Raw genomic sequence first — 10,256 nt, 5'->3', positions numbered from 1 at the left:
AAGAAACATGCATGGGATACATACAAATTAACACATGACACAGAAGCCTATGATAGATACAAGTTGATCTGTAACCAAGTTACAAAGGAGGTTAGGCAGGCGAAGGCAGATTACGAGAAATCTTTGGCAAGGGATGCAAAGAAAAACAGCAAAGAGTTCTTTACTTATGTAAACTCTAGAAGGAAGGGGATGAATCAGATTGGTCCACTTGATATCGATGGGTCAACTGTTGATGATCCTGCTCAGGTAGCTAACAAACTAAATGAATATTTTGCATCGACATTCACTCATGAGGAGTTATTTAGCGAGGGGAAAGCCAGAGGTGTATTCAACTCTAGCAGTAAGCTAGAGAATCTTGTAATAACTGAGAGTAAAGTGGAGGAGAAATTGTTGAAGATAAACACAAGAAAGGCACCCGGGGTGGATGGGATCTATCCAGTTATATTAAAGGAGGCAGCAAAGGAAGTAAGCAAACCCTTAGCCATAATTATGAGAGCTTCCTTGGACTCAGGGGAGGTACCCACGGACTGGAGATGTGCAAATGTGACCACAATTCACAAAGGAGGATCAAAGGCCGACACAAGTAATTATAGAACTGTGAGTTTAACTTCTGTTCCAGGAAAATTAATGGAGGCACTAGTTAAAGAATACTGCAGGATCATTTAGACAAGACTTCAGTTATAGCTCGGACACAGCATGGTTCTGTTAAGGGGAAGTCTTGCCTGACCAATTTGATTGGATACTATGATGCAGTCACAAAGGAACTGGATGCAAGGAATAACTTTGATATTATATACTTGGATCTTAGAAAGGCTTTTGATACTGTTGCACATGGAAGACTGCTGCACAAATTGGAGCAGTGTGACATTGGAGGCAAATTGCTGCTGTGGATAAAGGGGTGGCTGAGGGGGAGAAGACAGAGAGTGGTAATCAATGGACACTGCTCGTCGTGGACTGATGTTATTAGTGGAGTCCCCCAGGGCTCAGTGTTGGGTTCATTATTGTTTTCTGTATTCATAAATGATATTGATGATGGTATATCAAGCTTAATGTCGAAGTTTACAGACGATACAAAGGTAGGCAGGGTTGTCAAGGACACTACTGACACTATGCTGCTGCAACAGGATCTGGAAAGGTTGAGCAAATGGGCTGAGGGGTGGCAAATGAAGTTTAACAAATGTAAAGTACCACACATGGGAAACAGCAACCCCAGAGCAACGTATCAACTCTGTGGTACTACACTGACAGTGGTAGAGAATGAAAGGGACCTGGGGGTGGTTGTGCAGGCAGATATGAAGTTCTGAGCAGTGCAGACGGGTTGCAAGAGTAGCTCATGGTGTATTGTCAATGATATATAGGAATTTTTCTAGCAGGGATAAGGAGGTGATTATTCCCTTGTATAAGGCAATGGTCAGGCCACACCTAGAGTACTGTATACAGGTCTGGAGGCCTGATTTCAAGAAGGATGTAGAGCTGCTGGAACGAGTACAGAGAAGGGCAACAAGATTAGTGAATGGAACAATGGGGTGCTCTTACGAAGAAAGGCTTAAGTTTTGCAAATTACAGTGTCTGGAGACTAGGCACCAGCGAGGTGATCTGATAGAGGTGTATAAAGCCTTGAATGGTTTGAGCATGCTCAATGCTGATGGGATTCTTCCTTTCGCTCAGAATAATCACTTGAGAGGGCATAAATTCAAATTGAGGAAAGACAGATGTAGGATAGACGTGCGGAAATTTGCCTTTAGCCAGCGGGTGGTTGGTTGGTGGAACAGACGTCCATCCCTTGTTGTGGAAGTTGATAGCCTAAATAAGTTTAAGGTTCAGCTGGACAGGTATTTTGAACGAACAGAGGGGTGAAGTGGAAGTGGTTTTTTTTTTGGCTGATGCTGCATAAGCTTGCTTTCTTGCATCAAATGCCTCTACTAATGCTAATGCGATGGTGATTATACTAACTGTGCTACCGAATGCAGAACACACGTAACACCGAACAACAAATTTTGGGTCATATCTTGTTACAGGCATGAAAATAAGTTTACTTTATAGATTTTGGGGTGCTAAACATGGAAGAAGTGCTTAAAATGACAGATTGGCTCTTGTTTTTGAAAAAAAGTAGTCTTTATATTTATAGAAGGTATTTTTTATTGATATGGCAGTAAGATGTAGCTATGGACATACTTGCATCAAAAACGGGACCTTTTCACCTTTCGCTTTTATTCAGCTTCGGGAGCATCCCTTTTTGCCATCCAGCAATAATCGGCTAACACGGCAGCACTCCATTTGCTTTTGTATCTGTTCCATTTCCATTGCTGCAATGTCTTGATAAAAGCACTCACTATGTTCGTTGTTGATGGCACCAGTTTGGTGGGAAGAAATCCAGGTGCGAGTGCAAGAAATGAATCTTCAATATGTTGCACCCGTTTTTTGCAAGAAGTAATGAGATCTTCCACAAGCTGCCTGTAGTTGCCTGCTTTTAACATTTCCTAGAAAACCAGTCAAAACATTTCGAAAGACTTTCCACACTGATTTCTCACTTATCACCAAGGACATGTTTGAACTATTCACCTTTGAAAAGTTGCCTTATTTGTGGACGAATGAAAATGCCTGCCTTAATCTTCCCTGTACTGTCTTGGGAATTTCTCTTGCAGGTCCATTCACTTTCAAAGCCTTTACAAAATTTTTCACAAGCCCCAGTTTGACTTGCCATGGTGGAAGCTAAACTTTATTTGGATCTACTAGAGGTTTAAATGCTACGTTCCTCATTCTACGTGTTAATGATTTTCGTTAAGGCCAACTCCTCTTTTTGTAGTGCATATCCTTGGCACAACTATCCCATTCACAGAGAAAGTAACAATACTTAGTGTAATCCTTTTGTAGCCCCAATAAAATGGCAATTATTTTTAAATCACATATCTGCCACTCTTACTTCTGATAGTGTATACCTCAGAGGATGTTTTCTATGCCTGTGTATGTTTCTTTTTTGTGGATGGCATACAAAAAAGGTATTGAAGGCAGCATATTTCCATTGTCTAATAACATAGCTTTAAGGCTAACTTTAGAAGCTATAAATAGTCACTATTCTTTGGGAACATGCCTCATGTTCATTGCTGCCATTAGACCATCAACATCCTTACAATATGAGACCCCAACTGTAATTTGAAAACATGAGTCAGTGGACAAATTTTAATGTAGTTTTCATGTTCAGCAGCATAAAATGAGTCAAGATTGGGCATTTTCATTTTCTTAACATTTTGTGTTGACCAGTGCATAATTTACAAACATTATATATGGCACAATATGGTCTAAGTTGCTGATACACCTAAAACCCCACAACTAATGTTATGAGCTTTTATGACTGTTTATGGCTGTTATGGCTGACTTTTATGGCTGTTTTCACTGAACAGGTTACAAAACCATCACAGGGCTGTTTTATAAGGTTCTTGGTTCACCATTTGACAAAACAGGACAAATTTATAATGAACAATACCCAGTGCATCAAAAAATATGATGAAAACATCACTTCATCAAGATTGCCTTGCTTTATTTGGACCTTAGAGTAGACCGAGCTTTCCAGTGAGAGACTGGGTCTTTGTTTCAAGGTCACAGGCATCACAATTCATCAGCAGTAATGACAGAAGAAACAGTATGGGTTAGCAGCAGCACATTAATGAAGATCCGGATATGCAAGAACTTGCTACTCCCTGTGATTCAGAGGATGTGACACACAAACTTGCCTGAAATGCATCACATTCTGAAATCTAGTGTTAAAATTTATACAACCCACAAGAAATTCCTAATTTCACTTGATCACTCATGATCATAGCCCCCCTTTCATGGGTAGTACTCTGTTTATAATAACCATTTTCCAAAACTGGGTGGAAAAGGCCTGAATTTGAATTGCATTAATAATGCAAGGAATTCTTATATAATCTTTTTATCACAATGTGGTTGAGTTTAGTTTCAGCAAGGATTTCATGGTTTTACTTCCAGAAACTGAAGTTTTTCACCCTGAAAACTGAAGAATACAGTCAATATACTGATGCCTCATAGTTTACATTGCTTTTGTTCTTAACATGCACACCTAACACCTGATCAGACAATGCATGAGTGACTGAATTAGATTTTGAAACAGTGGTGGCCAGAGATTGTCAGCAACGGACAAGCTGTCCTCTTTTAACTTTGTGAACCACTGAAATGTCTTTGAAGTTCAAATAACACATAAAAGCATCTTCTCCAAAACTTGTTTTTAGCATTTCATGGGTTTCTGTTGCACTTTCCCCTAATTTGAAACAAAATTTGATGTAAATGTTCTGCTTGGTAAAATCACTCATTTTAAAATGCAACAAAATGCATAAAACACCTTCCATTCAGTGTGCACTAATTTAGACTGACTACAAATAAACAAATGATTCATGCACTACTATGTCCAGATAACCTGATGCACTACTATGTCCAGCATTGGGGCAAGTTGCAACTCCCTACAATAATGCAATTTCAAATTACAAAGTCCCCAAACTTTGTTATCCTACCTCACATTACATGAAAAGTGGTACCATGTAAATGTGCCTTAAACTGGATAAAATATTTAAACAATACTTGACGGGGAAAACAAAATGTCCTAGATGAACACCCACTAAAGAGAGTTAGCTGTTTGCTGTGTGAAACTGAAATTTTATCATTTTTGGAATAACCTCTGAGGAGATATTGAAAAACTATATGCCAAACCTGTTAGCAACAAAGGCAAATCTGTTCATCAGACCGAATTTATTTGTTTGATGGCATATTATAGAAAATACAGCAATACTTGAGGGCAGAGCCAGATTGTAGTTATAAGGAGGCCTAAACACATGTGAATACAGATGTCATATGTGAACTAGTAGAGTATGCCCAAAATAGTTTATGCACCAAAAATTATCAAAAAATATAATTGCATAAAATTTAAACTTTGTTTAAATTTTATGCAATTATATATTCAACATATCTTTTTGCTTGGGGTACACTTGGAAGTTTCCCAATATCCCTATGTCCCAGTCTGTATCTGTTGGACGGGAATGGAAACAGAAATTTTGAATCAGATACAGTCCTGCTGATACAAAATGGGTTAAGTTTGAAGCAAACACAGAGATTCATAATATTGCAAATGGCAATATTGGAGGCTCTGATGAAGTTAAGCTGGACAGCTCAATTTTATTGAAGTGCATCTTCCTATATGGGTTACAGAAACCTGAACCATACAAGAGAATTGGAAGAAGCAATGCTTGCAAAGGAGAATGCATATCTGTGATGGTAAAATAGGAAAGTATTCATTTGTGTGTTGTGTTTGCAGAGCTGTTCAAGGAATTGTCTTTGTTAAGTGATGGAACAAAGCACTGATGTGTTAACTCTTTCTTGGTGCAACAATTCTTTGATGCATCAAGACAGAAAAAATGCAATTAAAATTTACAGATTGGTAAAACAAGTGTATTTCTTATGCACTGCCACACTTGTGTGGCAGTGCATAACAAACTTTTTCCCTAGCTTGCAAGATTTTGGGTTAATTGTGAGGATCTGGATGATGATGAGCACTGCGGACTTCCAACATCACTTCAAGACCCAGACATGATCAAAACAGACTGGTATTCAATAGATTCACACTCTTGACTTGCAAGATTCATGAATGTGATCCTCTTCTCTTCAATAATTAATCCAGACAAACTGTTTGGGGATCTGACCTTTCAAACCCATCTGTGATGTCAGACTTAGTGGTATGGTAGCTTTGATACTGCATGCATTGATTGCTCCTCATCTTTGAATGACGGAAGAATAACTTCACATTGAGAGAGAAAGAATTCAAGTTTTGGCAGATTTGGGATAATGGACAGTCTACACTAGTTTTGTTCTGCACCATCTGAGTAATGAACAAAAGTTGCTCAGCTGTAGATGATCTTTCCTTTCCAATTCAATCGTAACATACGATGAGTTATGATGTTTTTAATATACAACCTACAAAGCATACAACAGTGATCAATATGTTCTCTAAGACAAAAAATTTTAGTTTTCAAAATAAACACCTCACCATCCCTTTATCCACTATACCCACAATGATGACTCTAGACAAAGATGTTAATGTAGGAGTCCATCAACGGCATTTCTAAAATACAAGAAAATTAGATCAAAGTTATTCCCTGCTTCCGGTTCCTTTGTGATCATGTCTTCAAAAACTAATGGTCCACTTTTGCCCCCCCCCTCCCCCAACAGTAAGCCATCCTAGGATAATCCATATAAAACAAATTTTGTCAGTTTGTACATATGAATTTTCATGTGCCCCATAATTATGGTGATTGGTCTTGCCATTCTTTTGGAAATAACCTTTTAGATAAACGACTCAGCAAACTATTCAAGCCCTAAATGTCAGATCATCATATTTAGGGCTTGACATAAGTTTGGAAAAACAAACAAACTTTATATCAACAGTCATAGCCTACCTTCTATCAGAACTATAGAAAATGCTGTGCAAGTTGATGAAGTTTTGCAGAAGGCTCCTCTAACATCAACAAAATGGCTGTCAAACTGAAATTATCATAAATTTCTGTTATAAGAATTTATGATAGAAATTGGCAGTTTAAAGGAGGTTTTCCCAGTACTCTTAAATCTCTTAACTGTTTGATAAATTGTTGATTTTATTGGTGGAGTAGTATTCTGACTATTCTTTACAGGTAAGTCACTCTATTAAGTTTGCAGAAAAGTTTCATTATTAGAATTCGTTTTTCCATTCTAATAAGTTAAAAAAAAAAACAAAACAAAAAAAAAAAAAAAAAAACAATTAGTGAATTTATGAATGAAAGATTTAACAATATTCAGTTTTAGAAGTGTAAAGAAACTTATAACTCACCTGTCAAATATTCCAAGCTGTTTCTTTGGAGACCTCCTGGGATGTGGGGAAACCTACAGAGGGTCTCAAAATTTTTTGCCCTTCTAGTTGTCTACCATAATTTTAACCAAACTTGATTCCTATTTTGAGCCATTTTAAATCAAAAGGATTTTGTGCTTTAGCTGTTTATTTTGTTATTAAATATTTTTAGAAGAATAAGAGAAATTTACCTCAATATGATACATACTGTCATACGGAGTGTCAAAGAATATGTTTTAATTTCTGGAGAGTATTCTATACAGAAGTGTTCTATGTATCATACTGAGGTAAATTTCTTTTATTCTTCTACAACGTATTGAAATGTAGAACGTATTGAGTATTGTAGCTCTGTTTTATACTAATCGTATTTGCTATTAATAAACACATCATTTTTAGACATTTTTTAAAACAATTTCATGGCAATTTAAAATTACAGTACTTATTCCTATACTATAAAAGTATCAATTTTGCAAGCATGCAGCAGTTCTTTTTTTCTGTTATTTATTTATTTTTTTTTTTTGAGGAGAAAAACCTATTCATATTGATAGTCATTGCCAAAGAAGCCAAATAAGCGAAAGAGTGATTCAAGCTAACAAAGGTTGAATATCCACATTTTGAAATACACTCATGAAAAGTTAAATAAATATGTTTACTATTTCTGAAAAAAAAAAAAAAAAAAAAAAAAAAAGACTGAAAAAAATGTTAAATAATATATTTTTCTTTATTTACAATTTATTTACACAGAAATTTCAATATATAAAGGTATAATTTGTGTGTCACAGTGTTTTCAATCCTGGCTTCTTCAAAATAGGGCACTGGATAAACTGATTCAAGTGCTTGCTCTGATTTAAAATTTCCTGTATAAAGTGTGAAATAAAAGCACAGTTTCAATTAAATTATTATGAAAATATAATTTCAATGTATGTAAATAAATAAAGACATACCCATAACCATGCACAAATTTCAAAAAATGAAAGTAAAACAATATTAGTACTCTGTGTTTAATTCTCTTCAAGAGTAACAACACTGTTTTTGTAAAGCAAGAATGGCATGTTAGCTAATGTGAGAAAAAAAGTTAGAATAGTACCTACCACTGCAATTGCACACTTCTGTGTATAAAAGTAATTTTAAAAAAATCACACATCTGTCATTTACTTTTTAATCACTTTGCATGAATATGACAATATCAATGCTTTGGTAGAATGCAAGAGAGCATTATGAGTATCATGCAAGATAGCTAACTAAATAAGATTTTCACTAGATTAAGAATTTTTCAAATATTCAACATGGCAATAAGTTTAAAATAATAAATTAATTCAACATCGAGGTTATTTTACCCAAGATATAAATGTACTGTACCTAAGCAGTGAGAATGGCAGAAAAAATGATGATTAAAATTAAAAAGAAATGTCAGAATTCCATGCATTTCTGATATTTTGAGATTAACCCTCATGTGGTATATCAAAAAAGTTACATGAGTAGGTGTGACATATGTTGTATGCCATTCAATATTTCTAGAATAAAGACCAGAAACAGGTTAAAATTGTGCACTTTGTAATTTCTCATTATTTTTGCCATTCAGTATATCTTTTCAAAATAAAAATTTTGGAATAAACACATTTTGTAATGTTATTCTTTATCTTAACATTATTTTATTAAATAACTTTTTAATGTATTACATCCCTCTTTTGCATGGCCTAATAGCAAGATATCTGATTCCTTTTAGCCACATTTCAATTCTATGATAAAGATTGAAAGTCAAAGTCATACTGAAGGAATACTAGAATTCATGCAAATTAAATTGTACAGTAAAATCTCGTTAATACAAACTCAGTTTATACAACGTATTCATTTATATGAAGCACTTACCACTCCCCTGTGAAAGAATACGCTTTTCTATGTAAATATATTTGTTTATTACAAAATTCAGTTAATATGTATTACAAAGTTCGTTTTTGTCCCGTGAGAAATAAATATTGTTATTTTGTATGTTTAATACACATCTTGGCACAGTTGTCCAATTATTGCCCCTATTACTGCTTCTGGCCACCTGGTTCCCTGCTTCCCAAAGGATGGCACTGACTTGTTAGAATTTACTTTTGTGTAAACAAACCAGTTTATTGTAGCTGCAACTTTGAAATACTCTGAAAAATGTTAAAACTCTGAAAAATGTTAAAACTGAAAAATGTTAAGCACTCTTTTTCAGAGTTTTGCTGATCTCTGAAAGATGCAGTCTGAAAAATGTTAAAATAACAAAAGAATTAAAACAGTTTCTCTAAAGTTGTTTACATACACTCTCTCGATCTCCACGGGAAAAGGTCAGTTGCAATAGTTACACTGCGAGAGTCTTTTGCTACAGTATAATCTATTAGTTTTTGTGCCATTTTATCTGAGTTAATGTCTTTTTTGGAACTTGTGTCTTTAAATTAATTTAAAGTTTGTTTATATTAAATCTCATCTAGTAGTGTTATGGCAACAAGATGTAAACTGATGGAATTAAGCCCCGAAATTAAACTGAAAATTATACAAGAGGCTGAGAGGATGGAACGAAGTAAAACGGGCATTGCAAACTTTACCTACTTTATCTACAATAAAAAAACAAAAAAAACCTGAAGATGTGCGCGATACTGGAGCAGTGATAAAAAAACAGGAAATGAATTCCTGGTTCAAAACATGAGGAGCTTGAAACAAAACTTTTCGAGTGGTACCAACGAATGTGTACATCTAATTTGCCAACATCAGGTCTGATTTTGCAAAAAAAGGCAAATTATCTAGCTCAGCAACATGGAATTAGCGACTTCAGTGCAGCAGTGGCTGGCTCCAAAGATTTAAAGACAAGAAAACTTGGTTTCGTGAAATGTTTGTGGCGAGTCTGGATTAGGTGACAAAGAAAAGGCTACGGACTGGTTGTGTTTTGTGTGGTCAATTCTTGAAAAATATGAGGCAAAGGATATTTTTAATCTCGATGAGACAGGTTTATTTTATAATTTGCTGTCAGTGTATTTGTTGTTTGAGGAGAGTCTTGTCATGGTGGAAAATTAAGTAAACAAAGGCTCACCATTCTGTTATGCTGCAATTCAGATGGCAATACAAAACTATGCCCACTTGTGATAAGTAAATTTTCCAAGCCAAGATGTTTTAAAGAAGCTAACCAACTTCCCTGTGGTTATGTGGCCAATAGAAGTGCTTGGCTTATGGTCAAAATTTTTCAGTCTTGATTATCAAAAGTGGACAGAAGAATGGCTTCAGAAAAAAATGAACACTTTGATGATTCTGGATTGTACAGCACATTCTGCCGAGACACTTAAGTTGACAAATATATGGCTGTTGTTTTTACCTCCCATTACCACCAGCTTTATGCAGCCACTGA

The 10,256-nt window shown here is 35.4% G+C and overlaps 1 protein-coding gene across 1 annotated transcript in view; it reads right to left on the bottom strand.

The window, feature by feature from the left end:
* Positions 1-7,659: 7,659 nt before the first annotated feature.
* The window catches only part of LOC150087269 (uncharacterized), a 151,106-nt gene continuing 148,509 nt past the window's right edge, over positions 7,660-10,256 (bottom strand). The window contains exon 10 of the mRNA XM_090372429.1: positions 7,660-7,743. The gene's annotated coding sequence lies outside the window, so the exon portion shown is untranslated. The remainder of the gene's footprint in view (positions 7,744-10,256) is intronic.

The sequence above is a fragment of the Mastigoproctus giganteus genome, chromosome 4, assembly GCF_048544385.1.
Source record: "Mastigoproctus giganteus isolate SK-2022 chromosome 4, ASM4854438v1, whole genome shotgun sequence".
Taxonomy (NCBI): domain Eukaryota; kingdom Metazoa; phylum Arthropoda; class Arachnida; order Uropygi; family Thelyphonidae; genus Mastigoproctus; species Mastigoproctus giganteus.
Note: the sequence above shows the minus strand (reverse complement) of the source record. Positions and strands in the feature narration are given on the sequence as shown.